The sequence below is a fragment of the Aedes aegypti genome, chromosome 2 (assembly GCF_002204515.2).
Source record: "Aedes aegypti strain LVP_AGWG chromosome 2, AaegL5.0 Primary Assembly, whole genome shotgun sequence".
In the NCBI taxonomy this organism is placed as follows: Eukaryota; Metazoa; Arthropoda; class Insecta; order Diptera; family Culicidae; genus Aedes; species Aedes aegypti.
Window position 1 is genome coordinate 136,214,495 of NC_035108.1, and position 26,374 is coordinate 136,240,868.

A 26,374-nucleotide genomic window follows, 5' to 3' on the forward strand; every position below is an offset into this window, starting at 1 on the left:
TAGAAAATATTGGATATTATACTGTATACAGTCAACTCTCCATTACTCGATATTCCGTATCTCGATATCGAGTAAAAGTCATAGTAAAAGTTAGTTTTCATCATGGCTCACCCTTGGATCGCAATTACACTGGTTTTGTGTTCCATAACTCGATACCTCCCTAACTCAATGGTCCCTTGAATATCGAGTTAGAGAGAGTTGACTGTTTGAAGAAACTGAAACAACACTTCCTTCAGAGAACCCGACCCGAGTCGCTGATGTTTGGGAGGCTGTCGTCGGACACGGAAACTACAACTTGTTACTGATCTTGAAGCAGGGGCGTAGCCATAATTTCCTTGAGGCAGGGCTAATAGCAGGTCTCTTTTTTAAGAGTCGATCACTTTATTTGAATGCGTGTATCTAAAAAGCCTCCATTTTCAATAAATGGTCTCAAAAGTCACATTTTTTAGCTCGCAATCCTGATGCATATATCTAAATGCTACAAAAAAAACCTACAAATTTTATGAGGCAACTATTTCATATGTTCTTCCGGAGTTTCTTCTAAGATTTCCCGAGAAAAAGCTTAAGGAATTCTATGAGCGGTTTCTTCTGGAATACTTTCAAAAAATATCCAAGAATCACTTCAGAAATTCCCCTAGAGATTATTTAGCCGACTCCAAGTAATTCGTACAGAAATTCACACAGGGATGTTTCAAGGAATTCTATGATCAATTTCTCCAGCAATTTCTTCCTCGAGCACATACACCCTACTATTTCCACTAGTTTCCATAGAGATAACTCAAAAAATATCCCAGAGAAGAGCCCAGGACTTCTTTTAGGGGTTTTTCTTCAAACTTTTTCAATGATTTCTTCAATTGTTACTCTAGTAGATCTCCCACAGATTCCATTAGAATTCCTTCCAAGAAAACCCACAAAGACTAATTTCATAATACGTTCAGTTTTTTAAAACAAACTATAGAAAACCTTCGTGAGTTCCGACGCCGGTTTTTCTAGTTATTGTTTAAATCATTTAGATTCCTTCAACAATTAATTATCAGTTTCTTTCAGTAATTGATCTAGGATTATTTTCATAAACTCTTTCGAATTTCAACAAAGAAAAATTTCAAAATATTCCTACAATATTTTATCCATCATAGTTACTCGTACACTAAGAACTCAATTGATTCAACAAAAGTTATTAAAAGTTTATTTGAGGTTTTACACCAGAATATTACAGCAATTATTCCAGTTTTTCATCCGATAATTCCATTACAAAAATTCAAGCAATCCATCTTATTTTCTTTAAGGAAATTAATCAGAAAAATCCTGCTGGATATGACCCAAAGATTCAATCTCCTTTTTCATTTTTTTTTTATCTGAGAAACCCTTCAAAACTTTTTCAAGACTCCACGAGTACTTTCAGAGATCCCTGCAAGAGTTCATCAGTTTCTACATAAGTTTCATCAAAGATCACTTAGGGTTGTCTTATAGAAACACTTCTCGGATTCCAATAATTTTTGAGACATTCTCTTGACAATTCTCCGAAGAAATCTCTGAAAGAACTTTTTGGTGAATTTTCTGAGGATTTACAATGGAAATTCAACAAAAAAAATCTTAGGAATTCATGAAGGAATTTTAGAAAGAATCATCAAAGCAATTTCTTAAGGTATCTTTAAAGAAAACTTAAATGAAATTCTAAGAAGGCAATGGGTGAAATTACTGAATGAGTTTGTAAAGATGACCTAAAAAAAAAATAAAGAAAATCCTAGTTAAATCGAAGAATTACTTGATGAATTCCAGAGAAAATTTGAAAAAAAAAAATAAATGAGTTTCTGGTAGAATCTAGAGCAATTTCAGGGATTATCTTTGGAGAAAAAAAATCCTGATAAAATTTTCGGAACAATATCTGAAGGAAAAGTTGGGCTAAATCCCGCATAAATTTCTGATGGAATTCTTATCAAAATCAAAATTATAGTAATTTTCACATTTTTTATCATAATTTTGTTATTTGAAGTCCTTGAATTATGGTGTTTTCGACAACTTGTCGTACTTTTACACGTTATAAAACTTTACTGACGAGGCGAAAGCTCTAGGATGCGGAATAAAAAAGTTTGTAATAAATCCAATATAAGCCTCCGAAGATATAAACCCGAAAAAATGCACCAAATGCACTTGAGGTTTTGTCTGGTTAAATTCTGTTCCTGGCTCAGTGTGCACTGGTTTTGTGTTGTTATTCGATACCTTTCTAACTCGATGGTCCCTTCAATATCGAGCCGACCACGTCCTTACGGTCATCGAGGAAAGGAAGGAATGTTGGTTAGACAATCATTTTTTACTAGAGACCGAAGAATCTTCTGCATTTTCACAGTTGTCATGGAAATGATATTGGGTTAGTGGGATTAGGTAAAGATCTGGGAGTCACCTTCAGTTGGTGATGCGATCCATTATACATTCACGCCTAACCGGATTCGCGAAATTATTCGTTAAATGTACGCCGAACAAGTGCTCATCGCTCGCCCTCGCAAGAGCAAGCGATACGATTAAGAGACCAAACACTACTAAGGCGATCTGTGATTCGCGTAACTATTTTACCGTGCTACGCGAGCAACGCGCAACACAATTGATCCTGACCGCATCACCGGCCCCCGCAAGAGCGAGCAACACGGCCAAAGGATCACACACTACAGGGTGTCCGTAAATTATCCGAACAACAAAATAAGTGAAAGATAATCTCTTATAAGAAACAATTAAAAATCTTTGTTGAAGTACGTTTTTTATTACGTCTATAAGTTCTCAAAGCATACAATGTTCGATTATTTCAAAATGATTGCTTCGAGCTGAGATAATTAAATTAATTTATTTTTTGTAAACGTTTTTCCTGATGGCTGCCAGCAATGTTTGAGATATTTTCTTCCTTAATTCAAAAAAAGATAATTCCAAATATTCAATTAATTATTGAAATTATCTACATAGTCTTGGCTACAAGATAGGCTGGAAACAGAAAATGATTCGGTTCACATCATTGAGTTCGAATGGCATTTCTCTTCTACCATAAAACTCAAAAAACAACATTCCCTAAGACAGCCCATTCGGCTCGATTTTACAAACATTTGACATCAGAAATAAGTAAAATTCATTGCTTAAGAATATAAAAGGTCATGATATTCAACTATGTAGGAATGCTCAATTTATTTATCTCGATTGCATAGAGTCATGGCTTCGAAGTTTGTATGGATATTATGCGGACACTCTGTAATGACGCGTCCGCGACTTTTATATGTCGTGCTAGGTGAGCGACGAGCAACACGATTGATCCTGACCGCATCACCCGCCCCCGCAGGAGCGAGCAACACGGCCAAAGGATCAAATACAAATCTCTAGAATTGTCTGTACGGTGTGCAACGAAAACGATTTTTCAACCACCTTAATATACATTAGAGTCATCCATTTGAATTTTTGACAGTTAGTTCACTGATTACGAGTATAAAACATTTACGAAACTACCCAATGATGTTTTGATTTAGTATGGGATTAACTGATTTTTTTTTATTAACATATTTAATTAAAGAGTGAAAGATCGAATGATTTTTGTGCAGAGCCCTATATATCCAGCTGCCCAAATTAAGGTAAAGATGAATCCAAGCCACATCACAAATCTTCAAGAGTACATATCAAGAAAACCGAACTACTGCTCAAGCCGGAAATTTGATCGGTTTGTTTCTCACTGGTGGTGACTCAAATTTTCAGCACAGATCACTGTTTGATTCTCTAGATTGAGATGTGGTTTCGATTCATCTTCATCTTTAGTGAAATCAATGCATTGTAGAAGTATATAATCTTACAATTTGACTATCCATCTTGCTTACATGTTTCTGATTACTTTTACAAGAAATATTCCCTACAATAATTACAACCAACCTCAAAATCGCAATCGATTAATATTTGATTATATGGAATTTCATTATGATTGCGATTTTGATATACGATATTGCGCAACAAATGTACGGAGCAATTTACATATGATTCATTATAAAATATGAGCAATTTTGGAATGAGGACTTTGCGATGAATATTGAGGTCGTCTTTTTATAATAATATATTACACCTCATAATGAAAAATGCAACATTATTGCAACACCGTAAATCAGTTCAGATGCACTGGTCTAGTACCTAATTTAACTCTTCAAATAAGTTTGTTTACCACCTCTGAACGACCATTGTTCCATTGTTTACATACGAGCTACCGGTGTCCCATAGAGCTCGAGAAATGTGGAAGAAATTCATTTCGCCTTATCGCTTGTACTGTTTTGTGACGAATTCCGAACATGAGTCATTTTTTTCAGCAAACGACTTTATATATGCATTTGTTTTCTGAGAAAACATTTAAAATTTAACCATAGCCTTCCCTGAAAGAAATTTAATTTTAGTAATAAACATTCTAACCTCTAAAATCGCCTCTCCTTGGAATGTTCACGTTCGGAATTCGACACAAAACGGTACGTGTGACTTGTGCCCCAGGGCGTGAGCTTGGATCATCATTACACGCGCACGGGCGGGTGGTTCACCGATTGCCAACGCCCAGACTCTGCACGCCACTCGGACCGTTGGTTGCAGCATCCAAAGTGCAACAATATAATTAAGATAAAATTTATTACGCCTTCCACTTCCGCACACAAATGGTGTGTATGGCGCAGCAGGGCGATTCCCGGAGAATGGTCAATCTTACGAGTGTTAATATTGTACGTTGCCAGAGTATTGATTTAAGGATGCAAGAAGATACAAGCGTGTAATATTTGCGTAAGTGCTTGTTAACAGTTGTTTTTTAATTCATTGCTTAGTATCATGTCAAGCATTACATTAATTTTTTATATCTAGGGGTTATGTGTTAGACAAAAAGTGTTTTAGTAACAAAACTTTACGACGAATAAACTTCTTTCCTTCAGCACGTTTGTTCATTAAGTGATAAGCATTTTGTTTGTCAAGATTCAAACTATATATAACTTTAGAATTAATAGTTTTCACACAAGTTTTTCAATAGAAATAAAAAAATTGAGATAATTTATAGTTCGTCAGAGACAAACTTAAAACATATGATTGAGGATCGGCGGAGGTATAGCTTTCTGAAATTGACAATTTTGTATGGAAAACGGCTTTGGTGCATTGTATATCTATGTATGATTTGCATTGCATTATCAAGTGTTAAAGATGATCGTCTAAAATAACAGATTAAAATTTCATAATAACAATTGAATTTGTTATAGTTTTTAGAGTTTTGTTTACTAAGAAATGTTAACGTCAAGATTACTATCGATGTATGTTTTAAATATATTCCAGTCAACTCTTAAATAATTGAGAGTGGAACTTGTGGGATTCGGAGTTGCTACATTTGAAATGTAATAGGGACATGATCAGAATCCAAGTCAATGTTCGGAGTAGTTCTGATTTTGTAAAGCAAGTTATGTACATCCACCCTGATGGAGGCAAACTATGAAGTCAGTAACAACAATAAGGCTAATCACAGTAATAACACTAATAAAGGCGCAATACGAGTCGATTGATGCCTGCATATTGCATTGATTCGGTAACCGGAGATGCTTCATACCACCGCCATGTATTGTGCAGACCCCCGGACAATTTCTCTCGGCTTGCTGGCAGCGACTATTTACTTTTCCTCTAATCTTGATCCGGACGTTAACAATTATTAGTAGACAATTTTTCCGCTGTAAATCCCTTTATTATGCGGGTTTAATTGTTATTAATTTGAGCCCAGCAACGCTGGCGCGCGATACCATGGTCTCACTTTATCACTTTTACTGCAGACCATGGCGCGCGAAACCCAGTTCGGTCAGCTTACAATGTTGACAGAGATTCAACGGTTCAGACTTTTCGGGCAGACGAAAATTAATGAAATCTGTATAACTCGAAAAGGAAACAAGTCATTTGTAATCATGTGTATGAATCTTGCTGCATGCGTATGGCAAAGAAAGGTAGGGTAAGTGTACCCGTATTCACCATCCCTAAGAAACATATTTGTTATAGATTAATCAAACTTTTCAACCTGCATTGATTTCGTATGGATGGTGGCGAAATAAAATGCAAAAAAGCAAATATTTTAAAAAACAATATTTTATCTATCGATTTTTCTATAAATTATGAGGTTTTTTTTTAAAAGAGTTGCCATATCAATATGGTTTGATAAACACTAGAAGACTTAAGCCTAGTTATATCGTAAAATGTATAAACCGGGGACGAATAGTGGTACTATAGCGATCATCAGTACATTTACCCTACCGTGCACAACATCAAGCGCAAGATATGCAAGTGCATTGCCACTAAATTGAGAGCCTCGGATGGAAGTGTGGGATGTGGGACTGTTGGTTGAATCACTTATGCACTTTTGATTCTTTTTCTGGTGCTTCTTTGTGCTGTCGATGCTGCATTGCTACTTATTTCTGGAGAAACGTGAAAGTGACACTGACGATGGCTGGACAGCTGCCGGCAGGCGGATTGCTAATATGATCGATGAGAGAACGAGTGAAACCAGCTTACCGCCAAAGAAGCAGAGCACTTGGTAACGAGAAATCTTTATTCGTGACAGTTTTGTGTACTCGATCTAAGAAATGATTTTTTTTTTTTAATTTTAATTTACATATTGGAAGGGTTAAAACCATTTTGAGTGATTTCTTGGTTATAATCTTTCGCAAAAGCTCTTCATTTTTACAAAACGTTATAATTTATATCTTATTAACTTAAGGCTCATTCCTTGCTTAGCGCTTGCACGAGTCGGTTGACAGGTTCCCGGTCTCATCGCACGGCACAAAGTTGCAAAGTTTATTTGGCCTTTTTCTCCCACCGACCGCGTGGGTTTTTGGTCTAGTTTCGACGGTTAATAATAATCTTATTAGTGCATTTAAGTGCTTAGGCGATCGCGCTTTGCGAAGGAAGCGAACTAGTGTAACTAGTATCGTTCCACCGCAAAAAAAAAGTCATCACCACCGGCACAACGGTGATTGACTTTTTTTCCCGCACCGAGAGCAACATCGAAGCAGAAGGCGATTCGGTCAGTCTGCTACCTACGGTGCTTGGACGTTCTGCTGCTATACGGATAAGTATCAATTTGTATATCTATTGAATTGCTCTACATTTCCGAACAAACAAGTTCAAGGTTGTTTTTCGCTTCACCTCTGTCTCTCTCCCGGTGCAAGTTTTGCCCGTATAGGGGAGGCTTGTACAAAATAGCCCACTGATCGGTTAAGTTTTTTTTTTTATATATTTTTTTCTTTCTTCTTTAATTAGTATTATTATTTTTTGCCCGTATAGGGGAGGTGTGTACAAAATAGTCCACTAATTAATTAATATTTTTCAAACGTTTTTTTTTTCTCCACATTTTTTTATTTTTTGTTGATTTGGTTGCGGTTGGATTTATTCCCGCATGGACGATTCGGATGGAGGCGATACGCCTCCAAAAGATCTCGTTGCTCGAACGCGGTTTTACCAACCGTCTTCGGCTGGGCCTTGGGTTGTCTATTTCCGGCGCAAAAATAAGATTTTGAACGTGCTCTCGATCTCTCGAGAGCTGACGCGTAAATATCCAGGGACCGTTATTCACCAAGTGAAGCAATCCAAGCTGCGTGTAACTGCACCTAGTTACAAAGCAGCGAATGAGATTGCTCAGCATGAGGCTTTTGCTGTGGAATACTTTACCTACATTCCGGCACGAGAAGTCGAGGTGGAAGGGAAAATCATCGACGCGAGTCTGACATGTGAGGACATTAAGACTGGCAAAGGTGTTTTTGATAACCGGTCAATTCCTGATGTGGCTATACTGGATTGCAAACAATTGCAATCAGTTTCCATGGAAGGAAATAAGAAAGTTTTTTCGCCGTCAGCCTCGTTTCGAGTGACTTTTCCTGGTTCCGTCCTCCCGAAATTTGTTTGCATTGATAGTGTTTTTTACCCAGTGCGTCTTTACGTGCCGAAGGTATTCAATTGTACCAACTGCAAGCAGCTTGGCCACAGTGCTAGCTTTTGCGACAACAAGCCCCGTTGTGGCAAATGCAACCAAGCTCACTTGGAAGATGCTTGCACACAGGAAGCTGAAAAATGCAGCTACTGTAGCAAGGATCTGCATGACTTGCAAAAATGCCCGGCATACAAAAAGCGCATTCGAAATGAGAGTCGCTCAATTGTGAAGCGCTCCAAGAAGACGTATGCGGAAATGGTGAAAGCTTTGAATCCGCCTGCAAAAGAGTCTTCATCAGCCATCCCAGTTGGTAACTCTTTTCAAGAGTTGTCTTCCGATGAAGCGAACGACGACGAAACCGATGGGGGAGATTCTTCGGAGGTACACGCACCCGGTAAAAGAAAGTCTCCATCTTCTCCGGGACTGCGCCGTAAGGTATTGAAATCTTCCCTCAGAAGTTTGCCTAATTCCAAAGGAGGTGGGGCAAATTTGAAAAACCCGAAGAAACAGGTCTTTGATGCTTCCGTTCCGTGTTGCAGTAAAGATCTGCCGCCCCCGCCTCCACAGATAAAATACACTTCGAAAAGAAGCTCTAGACAAGAAAGCAAAAGAAATGCTACTGAAGTCCCTCGCTCTTCCTCGAAAACGCCCCGGGCTAAGCGAGGACTGATAACTTTTAGGGCCCTGGTGGATCGCATATGTAATGCTCTCGGAGTTTCAGACTCATTCAGAGGCATACTCGACCTTTTTCTCCCCGCAATAGAAGAATATCTCCGGGAATTGACTATCTCGTGGCCCCTCCTTGCTTCGATCATATCTTTCGATGGCTAATTCATCAAGTGAGGTACAAGATATGATCACTGTGCTACAGTGGAACTGTCATAGTCTAAAACCTAAATTAGACACATTTAAGTTTTTGCTTCACAATTCCGATTGTGATATATTTGCACTCTGTGAAACATGGCTTTCTTCTGAAGATGATCTTAACTTCTACGACTTTAACATTATACGCCAGGATCGAGATGATAATTACGGGGGTGTGCTTTTAGGGATCAAAAAGTGCCATTCATTCTACAGAATCCCCATCCCGACTCATCCAGGCATAGAAATCGTTGCTTGCCAAATAAACGTAAAGGGTAAAGATCTTTGCGTAGCTTCTGTTTATATTCCTCCAAGAGTTTCAATAAACCGCCGTCATCTTTGGAATGCAGTCTCTATGCTCTCATTCCCGGTTTTAATACTGGGTGATATGAACTCCCATGGTACTGGATGGGGCGAATCTTATGACGATTATAGAGCGGCTATTTTCTATGACTTATGCGATGATTTCAACTTGAATATTTTAAACACAGGTGAAGTGACACGTATTTCATCCGACGGCAAAGAAAGCCGCCTTGACCTGTCTTTGGGTTCAAGTTCACTATCATTCGATTGCATGTGGAAGGTTATCGATGATCCCCATGGTAGTGATCACTTGCCCATAATAACTTCTATCAGAAATAATTTTGAAAGGTCAGAACAGTCAATTCAGGTTCCTTTTGACCTCACTAGGAATATAGATTGGCAAAAATTTGCATCAGCGGTAACTTTCGGTATCGAATCATTCAACACTCTCCCACCGTTGGATGAGTATCGATTCCTATCAGAATTGATTTATAATAGTGCATTAGAATCCCAAAAGCAACGAGTTCCAAGTGCATCCTTCAAAAGACGACCAGCCACACCTGGTTGGGATGATGAATGCACTCAGTTGTATCGAGAAAAATCTAATGCCTTTAAAGCTTTTCGTAGATACGGTACCTCAGAACTTTATTTAGAGTACTCGAAGCTCGAAAAAAGACTGAAGAATCTTATTAAAGCGAAGAAGCGTAGCTATTGGCGACATTTCATCGATGGCCTCTCACGAGAAACTTCAATGACGACGCTTTGGAGAGTGGCTCGCAACATGCGAAACCGCTCATCCTCAAATGAGAGTGACGAATACTCCAATCGTTGGATATTCAACTTCGCAAAAAAGGTCTGTCCAGACTCAGTTCCAGCTCAACCGCCATTTTGGGAAACCCAGAGAGACGATGCGTTGGACAGGCCATTCACTATGCTGGAATTTTCTATGGCTCTTCTTTCATCAAACAACTCCTCTCCGGGACGCGATATGATTAAGTTCAATCTTCTTAAAAATCTCCCTGATATCGCTAAAAGACGGTTGCTTGACCTGTTCAACTTATTCATGGAGCACAACATTGTTCCATCTGAATGGAGACAGGTCAAAGTAATAGCTATTCAAAAGCCTGGGAAACCAGCGTCTGATCATAATTCGTACCGCCCGATCGCTATGTTATCATGTTTAAGGAAATTGTTAGAAAAAATGATCCTATCCCGACTCGATCACTGGGTCGAATCAAACAACATGCTTTCCAGTACTCAATTTGGCTTTCGCAAGGGCAAAGGAACAAACGATTGTCTAGCGTTGCTTTCATCAGATATTCAACTAGCTTTTGCGGACAAGGAGCAATTGGCTTCGGTTTTCTTGGATATTAAGGGCGCTTTTGATTCAGTTTCCATAGAGATATTGTCAGAAAGCCTGCACAATAGTGGACTACCTGGAATATTGAATAATTTCTTGTACAATCTGTTGTCAGAAAAACACATGAGCTTCACTCTCGGTCAACTGACAACTTCCAGAATTAGCTATATGGGTCTTCCCCAAGGCTCATGTCTAAGTCCCTTGCTTTATAATTTTTATGTTAAAGATATTGACAACTGTTTGGAAGAACCATGCACGCTTAGACAACTTGCAGATGATGCTGTGGTCTCTATGAAGGGCCCACGAGCGGAAATCTTGCAAAGACCATTGCAAAATTCCCTTGATAATCTATCCACTTGGGCTAGAAATTTAGGGATCGAGTTTGCGCCGCAAAAAACTCAACTGGTTGTATTTTCAAGGAAGCGGAATCCTGCCCAACTAAAGCTTAAGCTATTGGGAACAGACATCGACCAGTCTTTGACTTCAAAATACCTTGGGGTCTGGTTTGATTCAAAAGGCACTTGGCGAACCCATACTAGGTATTTAACGGAAAAATGCCAACAAAGGATCAATTTTCTACGAACAATTACCGGAACATGGTGGGGTGCTCACCCGGAAGACCTCATAAAACTCTATAAAACAACAATTCTCTCTGTTCTAGAGTATGGCTCTTTCTGTTTTCTCTCAGCAGCAAACAGCCACCTTATTAAATTGGAACGAATTCAATATCGTTGTTTGCGTATCGCCCTAGGTTGTATGCATTCGACTCACAATGCGAGCCTGGAGGTGCTGGCAGGGGTTTTACCACTACAGAACCGATTCTGGGAGCTCTCGCTAAGAATACTTATTAAGTGTGGGGTGAGCAACACACTCGTTATCGAAAACTTCGAAGAAATGCTCAAACTGAATACTCAGTCAAAATTCATGAGAGTTTATCTCTACTACATGTCATCTGACATAAGTCTTCCATGTTATAACCCTCCACGTGTACGCTTCACCAATGACAGTTCCTCTGTTGAATACGATCTGTCCATGAAACAAGCTATTCATGGAATCCCAGATCAACTTCGATGTATAACGATTCCACGTATTTTTAACGCAAAGTACCAGAATGCGAATTCTACAGGAGATATTTCACTGACGGGTCCCGCATCAATGGATCCACTGGCTTCGGTGTCTTCAATGAAAACTCTTCCGCCTTCCGAAAACTTCAGGAACCTTGCACGGTTTACGTTGCTGAGCTGGCAGCAATCAACTTCGCATTGGGGATGATCTCAAACATGCCCGCAGACCACTTCTTCATCTTTTCGGATAGCCTCAGTTCTATTGAGGCACTTCGATCGATGAAACATGTTAAGCATGCATCTTACTTTCTTACACAAATAAGAGAGCAGATGTGTGCACTGGTCGAAAGATCATATAAGATTACCTTTGTATGGGTCCCCTCACATTGCTTAATTTATGGCAATGAGAAGGCGGACTCTCTCGCAAAGGTGGGCGCTGAGGAAGGTGAGATTTATGATAGACAAATTTCACACGATGAATTTTTTCATTTAGTACGTCAAAGTTCTCTTCACGGTTGGCAAAGCGATTGGCTAAATGACCAATTGGGACGGTGGTTACATTCCATAATTCCTAAAGTTTCCTTGCGAGCGTGGTGGAATGGTTTGGATGTAGGTCGAGATTTCATTCGCGTGATGTCAAGACTCATGTCCAACCATTACTCGCTAGGTACACATTTGCACAGGATTAACCTCGCGCTGAGCAATGTTTGTAATAGGTGTGGTTATGGTTATGATGACATCGATCACGTAGTTTGGAAATGCCCGGATATGGACGCCTCCAGAGCGCAACTTTTGGATACCCTTGCGGCCCGAGGTAGACAACCCTATGTTCCTGTTAGAGATGTGTTGGGCACCCGCGATCTCATTTACATGGTCGCAATTTACGATTTTCTTCGCTTGTCCAGTATAAAAGTTTAATTCTCCTGTGTTCTCTTCTCCAGTTTTTTTTTTTTCTCTGTGTTTTGTCCCCTGTATGTTGGATTGAGGATCCTGGCCATCCGGCAGACGAATACCGGCAAGAAATTGGTACCAACGCCACTACACGTTCATCGCGATACCACGATATACCTCCCGGATGTGCTGCAGAAAACCCTAAACCCAATCCTCACCATGTCCTTCCTTCCAAAAATTGTGACCATTAACCTCGAGTTGCCACGAGTACCCTGGCTCCATCCCATACTAATCTTAGTACAAAAAAGTGAATGATTTGTAAACAATACAAAAAATGAATTTCGGCTCCGTAAAGCGTTAAACGCGATTGAGCCTCAAATAAATGAAATAGAAAAAAAAACTTAAGGCTCACATAACAGAGACAGAATTTTGACAAGAGATTGAAAGCTCTGAAAAGATAAAAAAAAATCAAACTGTTTATGATATTTCATATAGAGAACTTTATAATTATTTCATTGCAAGCAGAAATTTACTTTCAAGGATATAACGAGCAGATAAAGCTTAAGTATGATATAGAGTTTTCAACCTTTAAATATACTTCTTTCTGGCTACAGTAATTTTGAAGCACACAAACACTTTATGATATCCGCAATTACACATATTTGAAATAATACAAATTTAAGGTGATAATAATATCTATTTCAAATGGTTTCATGTGAGACGAATTCCATTTCAAATTGGTCAGTTAGAGAACTTAGCCATCTCCGGTTTGCAGTAAATTTTGCACATGTTTTCGGTATGGTAAAATAAGTACTTTTTATGGATAAATCGATCATTTTGACTCAGGAATAACTTTTGGAAATGGTATATGCGTTTTCCGTTTAATTTATATGAAACATCTAAGCGTTAGCGTAGTTACGGTATACTTAATAGATTGGAATCACCGAAAAATATCTACAATCTCCAAATATAACAAGCGACGGTGACTTAAACCCTATAGATTAATAGATTGGATACTAGCAACAATAATGTTTCGTTTGATAATTTCATCCAGACTGCTTTCAGGGACAAGGCTGGGGAAAAAACCTTGACCCAATCTTGGACAGTAATACCAAGCGCATGAATATTGCTATTCCTGGCCACGCCCATCTTTACCGTAACTTGAAATAAGGGAAGGAAATGTTGATGTAGCACTTACTTAATGGGAGGCCACCGACTCTGCGACGCCCTTATGAGTGCTACGGAGGAGGAGGTTGGAAAAGGTATTAGGTCTTGGTTCGCCTGAAAAGCTGGCAATGAACCCAGAGCGTTTGTTGTTTGTGTTTTTCCAATTTAATATTTTGAAAGCCGGCAATCAAAAGGGAAAACAATGCTTAAATAACTGTGATGATAATTAGTTTTCTGCTCAGTAAAATACAAAGCAGAGCCGATCCCTCAAGGGTAATCGGATAGTCGTAAAAAATAAACACTTCTTGAATATGTACACGGGTAGCAGTCGTGCTAGCAGAACGCGTTATAAGCTGTCTGACAATAAATCGACCGGAACGTGTAAATTGAGCAACATTTTAATTTCTGAACCCAGCCACAAAAAAAAAACACACGCGAGAACAAAATATGAGCTAGAAATGACAATACACATAATAATAAATCTTCGAGCTGTTTAGTAGAATACCTATAAGTAGATGAAAAAACCGAATTTAGTACTATACCATTTAATTCCACTAGAGTTTTTATCCTTTGACAGATACGTGTATTTCGACCTCAACTGTAAGGCCGTCTTCAGTGTCGTGTACTAGACTCAAATCGAGTAGTAGTACACGACACTGAAGACGGCCTTACAGTTGAGGTCGAAATACGCGTATCTGTCAAAGGATACAAACTCTAGTGGAATTAAATGGTATAGTACTAAATTCGGTTTTTTCATCTGACAATACACAGCCAGTTTCCTGACAACTGACATGTTGGAACGCGTATATTGAACATACCTCCCGCACGTCACCTGGAAAACGCGAGAAAAGACAAAGCAAATAACTTCACTTGGTCATGCATGTCGGAACGCAAAAACCTAACAGATTCTAAAATGCTAGTTTCAAGTCATCGGAACAAACTCACCGGATTGATTTATTGTAATCGTCTGTCACCTACATTCCGTTTTAATTTATATGAAACATCTTAGTTCCGAAACTGTTAATTGTTGAGAAAAAATGTTCTATGGAGAAGTTGCTGTGAACTGTTTGGACTACAAGAAAAAATATACACTGGAAAATTATTTTTTTTCGTGAAAAAAATAAACATAAATTTTGAATAACACCTTAAACCCATTTTTAATATCCTTTAAATTTTCTTCATAGATTCTCAATAGAAAATAGATGTTAGGGACAAAGTTTCTTGATGGATAAATATATATAAAATATTGAATGGTGTTTTTTTTTTTTTTTTTTTTTTTTTTTTTTCTATTATAGACGTTTTAACCGCAAGGGTCATTCACGTCTTTCTTTATTAAGTAATTCATAAATATTTTACAATTTTTTGGGATTTTTTACAATTTTCAAAGTTTTTTGTATAAATCTATTGTTTTTACAAAATGTATAATTTTATCTTCTTTCTCTTTTCTGTTTTGTAATATTTCATAAAGTGTTCCAGTAATACCGATTGAATTCCTGATTCTTTCATATTTTACACAATCTACCATTAAGTGTTTTATAGTTAGTCTGCAGTTGCAGCTTGAGCATACTGGGTAATCTGCGTATGGAGTTAAAAGAAATTCATGTGTTATACGTGTATGACCTATCCTGACTCTTGTTAAAATTTTTTGCTCGTATTGATCTCTACGATCTGTCCATTCAGAAACCTCGCGTTTTATATCATTTAACTGCGTCCCAGGATTTGCTAAATTCCATTCTTGATACCAAGCCTTCCAAATTTTCCTTTTAATTAATTTCTTTGCGTCTTTGGCGGGAATTTCGTTATTCACTATACTCAAGTTCCTCCCTTCCTTCGCTAATTTGTCCGCATTTTCATTACCAAGTATTCCTGCATGTCCTGGAACCCAAACTAGACTTACATTTTTTGATTTGATGATTTCTTCACATTCTTGTACCCATGGATGTTTTGAGTAACCACCTTCTAAAGCTCTAATACAGCTTGCGCTGTCCGTAAATATAACACTTTTTGTGTTTGATGGGACTTTCGACATGGCTGATTTGATTGCCATTATTTCCGCAGAAAAAACTGAACATTCATCGTGTATTTTCCCGCTTTCTGTGAATGAGGTAGAATAAATGCCATATCCTGTTTTTCCATCCCCTTTAGAACCATCTGTATAAATTTTCAGATGTGATCTGTATTTCTTGATACATATTTCGTTAAAGCACGACTGAGCCTTGACTGCATTACTGCCAGCTCTAATTTCATTTGCAACAGACCAATCTACTTTTGGAAAATCAAAATTCCACTTTTGTGGACTCCAACGGAATAATGGAACAATGTTTGGGAAAATATCTCCAGTTATGGTCTCGTATGAAGTATTTGCTCTTTTAATCAAAACCAGATCTCGGTTTGTGCGGCCTAGTTCCATCATTCTAACTGCTATTTGGGATTCCATCAATATAGCAAGGTACTTGAAAGGAAGCTGCCCTGATTCACAGCAAATAGCTGCTATGGGACTTGTGCAAAACGCTCCTGAAGCTAATCGAAGGGCTTTATTATAAGCAGGTTCCAGTACTGGTAAAACCATGTCTTTCCTTCTGCTACAGATAGAAAACCCATAGAACAACCTGGGTATTAGCAATGCTTTAACTATTCTTATCAAAGTTTCGCGGGAACATCTAGCTTTTCCTGACAATATTTTGAGGAGGTTTATAACTCCCGTTGCAGAATTTTTTCTTTCTTTTGCATGTTCTTTAAAGCTGAATTTGTTATCTACTATCACTCCTAAAATCTTCATATGCTTCACACATGGAACTGTTATCTCATCAAAATGAACATTCGGTAATGAACCTCGATGTCTGCGATTTGAACAGGTATGGAGCAGTTGACACTTCGAAATCTCGACTTTGAAGCCTGTAGATGAAAGCCATTCAAATGCTCTCTCGGCTGCCAGTTGAATTTTTGCTCTGAGTCGTTTCCTCTGTTTGCCGTACGCCACAATAATGATGTCGTCAGCATATATAAGTATTTGCACGTCCGTAGGGATGGCAGTGAAAAGTGGATCGATGGCTATCAGAAATAGTGTAACAGACAGTGTAGATCCTTGCGGTACTCCACGGTCCATTGATCGTGTAGTTGAATATATGGATCCCACACGAACTTTAAAGGTACGGTTGTCCAAGAAACTTTTGATATATCTGAGCATTCGCCCAGAAATTTTCATTTCAACAAGAGATTTTAGAACGGCTGTTCTGTTTACCGTATCGTAGGCTTTTGATATGTCTACTGATAGTAGTTCACAATGCTGGTCCTGTTTGATTGGTTCATTCAAAAATTCTTCAAGTTCAGAGAAGTAAACATCAGTACCTAATCCTGCCCTAAAAGCATATTGTCGTGGATCTATCAAGTTTTCATTTTCAATATACCCTATCAATCTTCTGTTGATTATTCTTTCAAGGACTTTTGCCATGCAGTTTATCAAGGATATTGGGCGGTAGTCACCAGGATTCCCTTCATTCTTATTTTTCTTGGGTATAGGAATAATGATAGCTTCTTTCCAACTGTCAGGAATTGATCCTGAATGCCAAACTTGATTACAAGTACGTACTAACGCTAATTTCCCAATCATTGGTAAGTTTTTCAATAGGGGATAACCTATTCCATCTGAACCAGTGCTTTTGCTTGTGCATTTTCTCAAGGCCCACTCTAGTTCTCGAATTGAAATATCTTGATTGTAATTTCCATTTTCTAGTTGATTGGTAGGTAGTAAAAGAGAATTTGATTGATTGTCCTCCGACATCGATTCTCGGCTTGAAATCTTAGCATAATGATCGGCGAGAGTTTCAGCCACGACACTGGGTTCATCAGAAATACCTTCATCAGTTTTAATAAACGGTTTAGTATTTTTCAATCGTCCTTGTAATGTATTAACCCGCTTCCATAACTCTGCGCTCGATGAATGTATGCTTACCCCTTCTACGAAGTTCTTCCAGCTTTCTTCTTTAGCATCTTTAATTTTTTTACGGGCATTATTTCTCTCCGTACGGAATTTTATCAGAGCTGCTTGGTAATTTGAATCTGTTTTCTGCAACCGTCGTAAAGATCTTAAAGCTTTACGCCGGCTTTTTATCGATAATGCCACTTCATTATTCCACCACGGGACCTGTTTGTGCCCCTTTTTTCCGGAAGATCGAGGAATACAAGATAAAGCTGTGTTGAATATCAAGCTAGAGAGATCTTCTGGGGTATAAGAAATATTTTGATCTAAAATGAGGTCGATTCTACTTTGATATTCGCTCCAATCAGCTTTTTCGAAGATCCATTTAGGATTACCGGGATTATCAATATTTCTATCAATAGGAGCCAGAAAGATTGGAAAATGATCGCTGCCGCGTAAATCGTTATCAACACTCCAGGAGAGATTGTTGATGTACTCCGAGGACAATGTCAGATCAACGGCTGATTGGTTTCCGTTAGCTGGACAGAAGAATGTCATAGAATCGTCATTCCAGATCGTCAGCCCATGATTTCCTATTATTTCTATCAAAATCTTTCCTCGCAGGTCGGTCGAATGTCCACCCCATATTTCAGAATGCGCATTTAAATCACCCATTATTAAAAAAGGTTTGGGTAGTTGAAGAATTAGCTCATTAAGTTCATCTTTAAGTATGTTGTTGTCATGAGAAGGGGGGATATACAGTGAAACGTATGTTCGTTTGGTGGGCAAATTAACCTGTACGGCCACCGCCTGTAAAGTTGTAGTAACGGGGATTCTTGAATGCGGTACATTTCTACTCACTGCGATAGCAACTCCACCCCAACCGGTTATTGAGGTTGGATGCAAGCAGTAAAAATTGTAGTTAGTTGAAAAAGATGGGCAGTTAGGCTGGCAAAGAGTTTCTTGTAGACAAACTACATCGGGTTGATGATTTCTAGCTAAAATTTGTAGTTCCGATCGTCTAGCACGATAACCACGTATGTTCCACTGTATCGCGGTAGCTTTTTTGAAGGGTTTTTTGTAATTATTGTTGTTGTGCTCGATGCCTGTGTTAGTACTATGAGAATGTTGGATTGTTTCAAGATAATTGGTACGTTCAGAGTTATGTTTAGAATTGAATGTTAGTTGGTTGGGTTGGGATCAGGCAGACTTACTCAAATATGGATTATAGAGTAGGTTCAATCCACTCGGAATCGTTTGTATCACGGGAGGGAGAAATGCAGAAATCGGATTTGTTGAAAGTGGTTCGTCCTTCGGTGTTAGCAGTATTCTTTTTCCTTGTATCCTTCTTCGATGCAGCTTGTGGCTGTACATCCGTTGAGCCTCCGGATGCCTTTTTGATGGGAGGGGAGTTTCTACCGTAGTCGCACGAGGTATTTGGTGATATATCTTTGCTTCGCTGACGTTTCGTATTTTTTTGTTCTTCGCTGGTGTCCATCCTGTGTTCATCATCTGTTTCCGCTGATACTGATATGGCTTGATGTTCTTTTTTCTTCAGATCTGCTACCTCCTTGATTAGGTTTTGTAAAAGGGTTCTCAACTTCGCAATTTCCTGATCCTTGGCTTCCAATGTCTTCATTAGGTCGCTGGTACTCGGTGTAGCTGTGATTCCTTGTTGCTTTTGGGCTTCGTGTCTCTTCCTAGCTTCAACATATGATACATCCTGATCAATCTTGATTTTGACTATGTTGACTTCGTCAATTTTGACCGGACAATCCCTTGATCTAGAGCTGTGAGGCCCGCTGCAGTTGATGCAGAGAGGATCAGCTGCGCAAGGTGTAGAGACAGCATGCTCCGAAGAGCAATCCGCACATGATTCGTTCTGCGTACAATACTTTCTGGTATGTCGGAACCGGTGACATTTTGTGCATTGTAATGGGGAAGGGTAGTAGGGGCGTGTTTTTACCCTTACATACCCAAAGTAGAGAAACTCTGGAACCGTCGTTCCTTGGAGTGTCAATACCATCGTGTTCGTTGGTATAGTCTTCGTTCTGTCTTTGGGGTCTTTCCTGGTAAAACGACGTACTTCGATGACACGCTGAGCACTGAGGTGTGAAACCATTTCGTTGTCCGCAATTTGCAGTCCATACTGACAACTTACGATGCATTTTCTCACGTTGAGAGTCTCGTGGAAATCGATTTTAATAGGGGTACCATCAATCAATTCACGCAGTCTCATCAGTTTGTCGATTTGTCGCTTCTGACGAACTTTCAGCACATATCGGGCTCCTCTCGCTTCTGGACGGGCATCTTCGATCGCACCAACAGCTGCATCAATGGACTTCTGAATCACAAATGGATCATCAGGTAGCACATCTTTCTCGGTAGCCGGTTTCATCAAGAGAATAGACAGCTCCCCGTTGATCGGATCCATCCACTCCGGTTGTCTTCGACCCGCAAAGCTGCCATCAACTATGTTTGAAACCACGTTTCCATTTGACCACGGGTTTCTTCCTGTAATGTCAGGGGGAAACGGGTCCCCGCCGATCGCCTGAGATGACCCTGAGGCCATCGTCAGGCTGCTAACAACGGTTGTTGCGTTGAATGTGGTTGTACGTATCGGACGAGAAACGATGATTGGATAATATGAAAATCACTTGCGTATTGCTCACTATTGTTCGACTGAACAATGGATACTTTCTGACGCGATGTCGAACACGTGGGTAGGATTTATAGTTTTCACTTTTTATGAAATTTGCAGTCCAAAAACACTTTTGTTTGTCGTTTAATCCGAGAACTCTTCAAACTTCACTACTTTGTCAAGGTCAGTCCGCCCTTCAAGATTTAGGCGACGAACGAAAAGTGAAAATAGTCCAACTCACAGTCTCTAGATGAAAAACATCGACTGTCCTGCACTACGGCACAGAGCGAACTGGAATGGTGTTTGTGTGTCACGAAATGGCTCGAGAACGAGCCAACCGATTTCCGTGATTTCTTAAAAGTTGCGTTATTCGAAGGCTGCATCGTGTTTGTGAGTAGAAAAAGTTTAGGTAAAATTTTCCGGTGGTTGCAAAAATGGCTGAACACTAATGTCACTTTGCAAAACATAGCGTATATCAATTGCCTACCTGATGGTAGTATAAAGTTGTCCGGAATTACAAGTTTTCAATAATAAACTTTTTCTAAGAACAACTTTTGGTGGATTTCTGAAATTTTGATTCTTTGTCGAAATGAATAGGTTGGGAGATAAAATAATTATCTTGAAATAATTCTAAACCATAATGATCATCATGATCACCTCTTTAGAATTAGCCATTTTCGTGTTTTTAGTATAATGCAAAATTTATTACCTAAATAATGAAAAAGGTCAGCTATGCGCGATTCTCCATCAAGAAAGATGAGTCAGTAGAGAGATATATGGCATAAACTCTCGAAAACCTTTCCTTCTTGATGAAGAGTCGCAAATAACTAATGAGAAAGGTCAATTTTATTAATAAATTATTCAATGTTGCATTAAACTTGCAATAACTCGAAAATGACTACTTATATAGAGGTTATCATAATACTCAATAAGGTATAGGATAATTTCGAAATTATGATAAAATACATTAAAACATATTGATTTTTCAAAATTTTAGAAAATCTACCAAAAGTTGTTCTCAGAAAAACTTTTTTATTATAGATTTCTCTATCATGAACCTTTGTCCCATACATATTTTTCCCATCAAAATTCTATGGCAAAAAATTGAAACAAAAAAAAATTGATTGTATTTTTGGTTTAAACCTTGTGTCACAACATGTATATTAGGAAAGGTCTATACGACTATTGAAACATTTCTGTATTTTAAAAAAATGTTTGAAAAATGGTAATATTTTATAACCCACATATGCTTGTGTTGATCCGAAAAAAATGATGGATAAACTTATAAACCTAAAGGTTTCGATGTAGGGGATTCTGTGCATTAAGATTTATCCTTAACATCTGCTCTTTCGGTAGTTTTCATAATAACTGAAGGTAAATGAGACAAACAGTAATGACAGGAAAATAAATAACTAATTATAAATAAAATGCAATAATTCTTAGTAATTTTTATACGACAAGAGAACCTTCCACAATCCCGAAATTAAAAAAAAATCTCGATTCTGGATATTTTAACATGAACACTTGAAACAGCAAACAATCAAAATCATCGAAAATATAAAAAAATACAAATTAAGAATTTGGTCAAGATGTACTTAATAAGTAGAAATGTATTAAATTTTTTGTTAGCTTAGATAAGACAATTAAATTTCTCATAAAAAAATAGACTCTCAAATACTTTTGTCTAACAATCTACAAACGATTAACTCTTTTGATTTACACAATTCATAAATCTTAATAAATTTCTAACGCAAGTTCAACAAATTCTTTCCGGGTTCGGATAATGCCTTCTGCTTCTTATTCTGCCCAGCCCAACTATCCAAATGCGTACATTCCCGAGCAACAGTTATGAGATGGTCTTGCATTTGCCCAGCAACAGCATATACGATATACGATGATGGATGCTGCAGTGTGACTCTCTGCAAGCTTTTTGCTACAGTTTCTTAACCCTTTGGGCGTCCCGCGCCCCTCTCGGACTGTCCCTACACGCCGTCGTCCCCAGCTAGTGGCGATGGCAGTGGGATGATCATCATTTGCACCATCATCTTTGCCGGGTATTGCCTCCCGATTGACAGATCATATCAAAATTATGTTTAAAAGAATGTCACATTTTGAATGAGAAATCTCCCGTAGATAAAATAAAGATATGACTTTTTTTTCATTCAGATTGGTGGATTGGTACATGCCTCGGTAATATAAAGTTTTTTTCATTACTTTTTGCCCAAAGTGGTATTAGTAACAATATCTGTTTCAATTTCGATATGCTGTTGTGTAAAAATTTATTTACTAAAACAATATCCTGCATCTATTTTTTACAACCGTTGTTATAAAATGACTGACTCTAAATAAACCATCAAGTTATTATTCTGATAGTTTCCTCTAGTCGGTCTGGCAATGCAGAACAACAGGAATGCACTGTGCACTGAGTTCGGTTGTTACAACGGCCAGTCCGGGATGAAGACGATAAAAAAACCTTGAGGATGAAATGAGAGATAATTTATAATGGCTCTTCGGGGACGATTGGGAGATGCTGCTTGGCTGTCTCTGGTGTAAGTGCAAAAAAAATGGAGCACCATTATACAGAATGGAAGTGTTTGTGGTTGGGCCTACTCACTGTTGTGAGGCTTGCTTGATTTAGGAGTGCAATATTTATGTCAGGATGATAAAAAAGTGGCAAAATTAGTCGATAGCAAATTGCACCGACTCAATGAGGTGTATTTAAGTAGATCAGATGCATTCATGGGTGGAATGAGTTACGGTGCATATTTCCGACGGTCGTATGACTGGCAATATGTACTGACGAACGCATGTAACATTAGTGCGCATCGTACCTTCGTGCTGTGCGTACACGAATTCTCTCTGCTCTTGGAAGTTTTCTTAAAAACTACCTAAAGCAATAAAACAGTACTTTTCAGTGCTACACAAACAGTACTTTTCAGTGCTAAAATTAAAAACGGTACTTTTCATTGCTACTTAAACAGTACTTTTCAGTACTATTTTTTCTACTATTGATCCCTTTACGATCCTTGTTTGGACCCGTGCCTTCGATTTTTCGTTGGACCCGTTGGCGAAAGCTAGCGGTGGTAATCCTTCTTGGACACCGTCTAGGGAAAAAACCTCTCGAAGGTCACGTCTTTCTCGTTTATTAACTAAACATGGTATCAACAACTAACAAAAGGAAGGGTGAATCTCTGAATTCACTACTTCCTTCCAAAAAAGTGGGTTTTGAAACTGTCACTACACGTGGCAAGAATGGAAGAAAGGACGATCCCCCGGAATGCGAACTTTCTTCCAAGGGTGAAATGAATAATTGTATTGAAATGAGCAATCAGTTCGATGCTCTAGACAAATTTTCCGAACATCAAATCGAAGCAGCCTCTAGCCCAGGCTCTTTGATTCAAGTGAGGAAGCAAAGAGTGCCGCCTATCGTGGTCAGTTGTTCCGAATTTGGGGGATTTAGGCAGGAGATCTTGAACTCCATTAGGGGAATCAAGGTTTCCTTCCAAATCGCAAAGAAAGGAGACTGTCGCGTTTTACCGGAAACTCTTAAAGATCGCGAACTTCTTCTCAGATATCTTGAAGAGAAGAAGCACAAATTTTTTACTTATGACGACAAAACTGAACGTTTGTTCAAAGTCGTCTTGAAAGGTCTCTCAAGTGACTATAAGTCACCTGAAGAGATCAAAAATGGAATAAATGATTTACTTGGATTTTCCCCAGTCCAAGTAATCATTATGAAAAAGAGAACCCAATCTGGCATTGTTCGGAAAGGGCTTTCTCAAGAATATTATTTAGTTCACTTTAACAAAAAAGAACTAAATAATATTAAAGCTTTAGAAAAAGCTAAACTTATGTTCGATGTCCGTGTGACGTGGGAACATTTCCAGAAACCTGGAGGAAATTACCAGAACCCCACTCAGTGCCGTCGGTGCCAAAAGTGGGGTCATGGTATAAAAAATTGTCGCATGGATGCTAAATGCATGATTTGCGGAGGTTCTTCTCACGCTAAGGACGACTGTCCTGTGAAAGAAGATACCAGAAAATTTCAATGCGCCAATTGCAAGGGCCCTCACAAAGCTAACTTTTGGGAATGCATTTCACGCAAAAGAGTCGTTGAGGCTCGTGCCAAGCAGATGAAGGATAATATCCGTTACGATAACGGTCGTTTCCGGAATTTGCCTGGTAGAGTATCGAACAATGCTCATTTTTCAGTTAACGATCGCTTGATTAGGAATCATACCCACCAGGAAGATCATAATCATGCTCATTCACAAACAAATTTTAATCCGTCGGGTAGCCGTTCGAATCTTTCAATTTCGAATGTATCTACCCACGGTAAATCCTTTGCCGATATCGTAGCAGGTAATTTGAACTCTTCCCCTGTTCGTTCCATGAGTACCCATTCTACTTGTTTCAAATCAAATGGAAAAAACCCTACCGCCACAGGTAACTCCTACCCCGCTTCTTCGTCTACCGAAAATTCCAATGGGAAATCATCAGATGATATGTCTGCCTCTGATTTTAATTTTCTAACTGAACAATTGAATCTAATGATTGATGCAATGTTCAAAGCCACCACTATGACTGAAGCAGTCCAAGTAGGTGTAAAATTTACAAATCAAATTGTTATTGGATAACGTTTTTCTAATGGATCCAAATAATAATTTAAATATTTTAAATTGGAATGCTCGTTCTCTGAATGGTAAAGAGGACGAGCTGTTTAATTTTCTTACAGCTAATAACGTGCATATAGCAGTTATTACCGAAACTTATTTAAAACCTGGATCCAAATTTAAAAAAGATCCTAACTTTTTTGTTTATCGTAATGATCGACTTGATGGGGCATGTGGGGGAGTTGCAATCATCATTCATAGGCGTATAAAACATCAACTGTTTTCGTCATTTGAAACTAAAGTTTTTGAAACTTTAGGTGTTTCTGTTGAAACACAGTTTGGTAAATATACTTTCATAGCTGCCTATTTGCCTTTTCAATGCTCTGGACAGCAAGTTAATTGGCTTCAAACTGACTTGCGAAAATTAACTCGCAATAAGTCAAAATTTTTTGTCATTGGTGACTTTAATGCCAAACATCGGTCATGGAATAATTCTCAAAGTAATTCCAACGGCAGAATTTTATTTGATGAGTGCTCTTCAGGATATTTCTCAATTCAATACCCTGATAGCCCTACATGTTTTTCCTCTTCTAGAAATCCATCTACGATTGACTTGGTCTTAACCGACTCTAGTCATCTTTGTAGCCAATTGGTTACTCATGCTGATTTTGATTCTGATCATGTCCCTGTTACATTTCAAATATCGCATGAAGCGATTCTCAATCCTATCAGCTCCACTTTCAATTATTTACGAGCCGACTGGAATATATATGAAACGTATGTTGACTCTAATCTTGATGTTAACATTTCTTTAGAAACTAAAATTGATATTGACAATGCTCTTGAAACTTTAACAAATTCCATTGTTGAAGCCAGAAACATTGCAATTCCAAAATGTGAAGTAAAATTTGAATCCGTGATTATAGACGATGATCTTAAACTCTTGATCCGTCTTAAAAACGTGAGGAGAAGGCAATTTCAACGCACTCGTGATCCTGCTATGAAAATTATATGGCAGGATTTGCAGAAAGAAATCAAGAAACGTTTTGCAGATTTAAGAAACAAAAATTTTAAAAATAAAATTTCTCAATTGGACCCCGGCTCTAAGCCCTTTTGGAAATTATCTAAAATCTTGAAAAAACCTCAGAAGCCTATACCGGCATTGAAAGAGGAAAACAAATTATTACTAACTAATTGCGAAAAAGCTCAAAAACTTGCTATGCAGTTTGAAAGTGCGCACAATTTTAATTTAGGACTTACTAGTCCAATTGAAAATGAAGTTACTCAGGAGTTCGAAAATATTCTCAATCAAGAGAACGTTTTCGAAAATGCCTGGGAGACTGATTTGGAAGAAGTGAGAACTATTATTAAAAAAATCAAAAATATGAAAGCTCCTGGCGATGATGGAATTTTCTACATCCTCATCAAGAAACTTCCAGAAAGTAGCTTAACATTTCTAGTTGATATATTTAACAAATGTTTTCAATTAGCATATTTTCCTGACAAATGGAAAAATGCTAAGGTTGTTCCAATTTTAAAACCAGACAAAAATCCTGCAGAAGCTTCTAGCTATCGTCCAATCAGTTTGCTTTCCTCCATCAGTAAACTTTTTG

The 26,374-nt window shown here is 38.3% G+C and overlaps 1 protein-coding gene across 3 annotated transcripts in view; it reads left to right on the forward strand.

Moving 5' to 3' along the window:
• LOC5573673 (synaptic vesicle membrane protein VAT-1 homolog-like) overlaps window positions 1–26,374 on the forward strand; it is a 164,294-nt gene that overhangs the window by 46,103 nt on the left and 91,817 nt on the right. The gene's annotated exons all lie outside the window — the stretch shown is intronic.